Source organism: Suricata suricatta, chromosome 9, assembly GCF_006229205.1.
Source record: "Suricata suricatta isolate VVHF042 chromosome 9, meerkat_22Aug2017_6uvM2_HiC, whole genome shotgun sequence".
In the NCBI taxonomy this organism is placed as follows: Eukaryota; Metazoa; Chordata; class Mammalia; order Carnivora; family Herpestidae; genus Suricata; species Suricata suricatta.
The window spans coordinates 18,144,653-18,149,215 of NC_043708.1; the positions used below are offsets into that span (position 1 = coordinate 18,144,653).

Sequence of the window (4,563 nt, forward strand, 5' to 3'; positions counted from 1 at the left end):
GTGTGTACCCTATTTTGCAACCAATTCCCCCTCCATTTTAAATTAATTTATTTGTTTTAATGATTTCTTTTTCCATCAAAGCATCAGGAGATTTTGGGAAGTCCACTTATTGTACTTTATTTCTCATGCCCAGTTAAAAGTCGGAAAAAAGGAAATGTGCTTTATGCCCCCCCCCATGTTTCACACGCAGGAATACAGAATGAACTTACTAATACACAAACCGTGAGTATGAAAAAAGCATATGTGAATTAACTACTAGGTGAAGCTTGGGGTGGTAATAAAGTAGTTTTTGAAATATATATATATCCCGTGCTCACTTCGGCAGTGAGTATGGTAAAACTGGAATGGTACAGAGAAGATTAGCAAGCCCCCTGAACTAAGATGACATTCAAGTTTGTGAAATATTTATATCCTTCTGGTGCTTAACTCACTCTACTAATTTTCTGTTTAAATAGTAAACGGCCATCATTTCCTTAGGTTCACCTATAAACTATGCAGGGTTCAGGTTTCTGTCTTGGCACAGATAACAGAGATCAAACACTTTTTGATAATCATCTGAAATAAATTGTCCTTATTTCTTACCTTTTGAGTCTTTAAATTGATGGCAATAAAACTAAAGAGGAGGAAAGAGGAGGCACCAGGAGGATGTAAATATTTCAGATCGTCTGTGTTTTTATTTCCCCAGGGATCCACAACCACAACCTGCCACCAAAGGACTCCTAGAATGCTTCTTTGTCTATTCACCTATTTTTTCATTTGTCTGTTGATTTTCCCTGTTGAGGCAAAGTTGATTGTTAATATTCTCAGGCTAAGAGTCATGGACAACTGCATCAAATTTAGGTTTTTCACTTTCTTTTCTTTCTACTAAGGATTTTTTGTTTGTTTGTTTGTTTGTTTGTTTGAGAGAGAGAGTGTGAGCATGAGCAGGAAGAGAGGGAGAGAGAATCTTAACCATGTTCCACATTCAGTGTGGAGCCCAGTGAAGGGCTCAATTCCACACAATGCTGGGATCATGATCTAAGTCAAAATCAAGAGTCAGATACACAATTCACTGAGTCATTCAGGTGCTCTGTCTACCAAAGATCTTTGAAAAAGACATGGTCTGAAAAACTTAGACAAAGATAGACACAGATAGCTTTCCTAAATGATCCAATTACAAACAATCATAGTCAGCAAGAAATGAATGGCTAAAGTACCTAAAGAGACAAATGTTTAATGTGGGAATTGTTACTTTACTGTCATCTCCTCTCCACTGTTGTGCTCATCCATCACATCTGGCCAATTCCTTGGCAGCCATTGCCATCACTCAAGAGACCACCAACTTGCATGTTTCTCTGTGAGTTCCCTGAACCCTCTCCCCTAGAACTCCCACCTCCATCAGCTCTCTGTCAGTGCCACTGAACTGTATCATTTCTCTACTTCCATCAAAAAAATTTGGTAGTGTATAACTTAAACTTTTCTTTAAAGGATGAAAATAGATAACAAATACAGGGAGAAAGTAATAAAAACCAAATAGCACAAAGAATTTTAGAAAAGGTCTGACCTTCCTAGTAACACAAGAAATAAAAGAAAGACACTTAATAAAAATAAATAATATTATACAGTTATTTTTTATTAATTTTTTTTACATTTATTTATTTTTGAGAGACAAAGAGAGACAGAAAGTGAACAGGGGAGGGGTAGAGAGAGAAAGAGACACTGAATCTGAAGCAGGCCCAGGCTCTGAGCTAGCTAGCAGTCAGTATAGAGTCCATTGCAGAGCTCAAACCCACAAACCCTGAGAACATGACCTGAGCCAAAGTTGGATTGAGCCCCCCAGGCATCCCTATACAGTTATTTTTAGTATCAAGATTTTAGTTTAATAAAAAACAATCCTGATAATTTGATATGCCATGACTATTTTGATGGTATTGGAACTTGGTAGAATCTTGATAGCCTAGTGTTCAGACCTTTTAATATAGGGATCTCAGTCCCAAAAATTCATAGAAAAAAATGCTAGCATTTATTTCATCACTGTTTGTAATAAAAAAAGGAAAAGAACAAAAGAAAAGGAAAAAATCCTCAATGACAATGTTTATATGAGTTTTTGAGGCATCATCTTGATTAGAAATTACATACTTTACAACACAGAAAAAGAAGTTAATTTAGAATCACAATTTCAAAGACTAATTGAAGTACCTATTCAAAAGGAAGTATGGTTAAAATATTCACCTTTATATTTCCATGTAATTCTTAAATTAACCACATAAAGTAAAAACTTTCTAAAACTAGACATGTACTAACTTTTTTTTAAACTATGACGAACATGTACATATTTTTTGAATGAAAAGAAATGAAAAGCAATCAGGGTAAATAAAAATAGCTTTGCTCTGTGATGTTAGGAATGTGATATTTCTCTCTCTCAAAATTCCTTTTAATATTCTTGTAATCTTATTAATACAGTATGAATAAAAAATAAGCCTAGAGAAGTACAAATCTAGTAAATATACTGTTCTTATAAGATCTTCAATGGTTAATGGACAAGCATGGGTAATGACAGCAGATACAGATGCCTAGACAATAAATAATAAAATATAGGGAAAATTGTTTTAAAGAAAACAACATTGCTCAGCTAGAGATTCATCTTATGCAGTGCAGACAAATGCAGTGTAGACAAATATAAATGGTTGATTTAAATTTTCTTTCTGCAACCTGGTTGAGCATGAGAACTTGATATTTGTTTCACATTCATTGAAACTATTAGTTAAAAAAATAGATCTAAAAATATCATAGGAGATTTTTTGGAGGCAGTCAATTAATTGCCTGAAAAAAGATCTGAAACGATGCACCAATCACAAACATAGCTCCCATTCAAGTTTTGTACTTAGATTTTTTTTAGTGGGGTGTGTGGTGGCTCAGTTGGTTAAGTGTCCAACTCTTGATTTCAGCTCGGGTCATGATCTCATGATTCCTGAGATTGAGCCCCACTGTAGGCACAGTGATGACAACAGGGAGCCTGCTTGTAAATGAGTAAACTTAAAAAAATTTTTTTTAAGTTTATTTATTTCTTTTGAGAGACTGAGAGAGCATGAGCGGGGAAGGGCAGAGAGACGGAGGGAGAGAATCCCAAGCAGGCTCCATGCCGACAAGGCAGAGCCTGACTAGGAGCTCAAAGTCATAGACTGCAAGATCATGATCTGAGCCAAAATCAAGAGCCAAACACTTAACTGACTGAACCACCCAGGTACCCTGAAAACTCAAATATTACTGGTAAATTGATGTTAAAACCTTCCTTTGTCTTATTCTCAACAACTCTCTTAAAAACAAAATCCTTCCTCTCAAAGAAACACGGGAAACGCATTTTTATGTGCGAGTTGAATCAGAGGCCATTAGAATCAGAAAAACTTATAGAGATTGTTGAGTGGGTGATATTGTTCTGAGGGAAATCTGTGTTATTGGAAGAGGAGAGGATACTGGTTAATAGAAAGAAGACAAGAGCCCAGAACACACACCAGTGTGAGCAGAGGTCACTCAGATCTGAAGAGACAGACAAAATAAAAGGGAGACAAAGAGTGTTTACCTTTTTAAAATTACATGTGTGAAGACAGCTAAAAGCAGAGGTGAATTTTGACATAATGGAACAAGGGCTTTATTGCAGATTAAGCTGCTCAGCCAATGAGGTTGCTCCCGATGTGCTAATGACTTTAAAATGAGAAATACGACAGTCAGATGCAGTAAACAGCAGTTGGAAGCAGAGCCACGTGAACTCCACAGAGATTCTCTCTGAAAGAAATTCTGGGGAAATGTTAGAGGGGTTTGCCTTATAAGGATGTGAGATCATGGAAATAATCTTATCTGTCATTATAAGATTTCTGGGTTCAGCCATTTCCCAGCTGACCCTAAGTCTATGCATTTAATAAATCCTTGTGGATGAAGATGTCCCATACTGTCTCACTCCATCTATTCACGGATATTACCAACTGGAAGCAATGGTGGGAACATGATAGGCCTCACAGATTTAGCAAAATAGAGCACACAAACAGAAAATAGGACAAATATGTTTCACACAATATTTAGATAAACAGTGAATAAATTGTCATATGCATCATACATCTCATATATATCTGGAGCATATTTATATTTAAAGAATTCACTGTTTGTCTGAAATTCAAATTTACCTGGATGTACCTTATTTTGCGTGACAGCCCTGAAAAGGAGACATTGTACAGAAGGCATTGGGGCCCAGGTAATCTAGGCATGCAGCTTGCCTTCCCAATAGGTGGGAGTTCAGAGATTCTGTTGTTTACCCACCGGGCTGGAAGTGAAGCAGTCAACAGAGGCCATCTGATTGCACTCAAAAACATTTTTAATGTTTATTTATTTGTTTGTTTATTTATTTATTTAAGAGTGCAAGCAGGGCAGGGATAGAGAGAGGGAGGCACAGAATCTGAAGCAAGTTCCAGGCTCCTAGCTGTCAGCCCAGAGCCTGATGCGGGGCTTAAACCATGAACTATGAGATCGTGACCTGAGCTGAAGTCAGATGCTTATCCGACTGAGCCACCTATGAGCCCCAATAGCACTCAA

At 36.9% G+C, this 4,563-nt stretch overlaps 1 non-coding gene across 1 annotated transcript; it reads left to right on the top strand.

Moving 5' to 3' along the window:
• The first annotated feature begins 313 nt into the window (after positions 1–313).
• Positions 314–416, top strand: LOC115303110. The gene has a single exon (XR_003913824.1). It is a non-coding gene; the product is annotated as a U6 spliceosomal RNA (small nuclear RNA).
• The last annotated feature ends 4,147 nt before the right edge of the window (positions 417–4,563 follow it).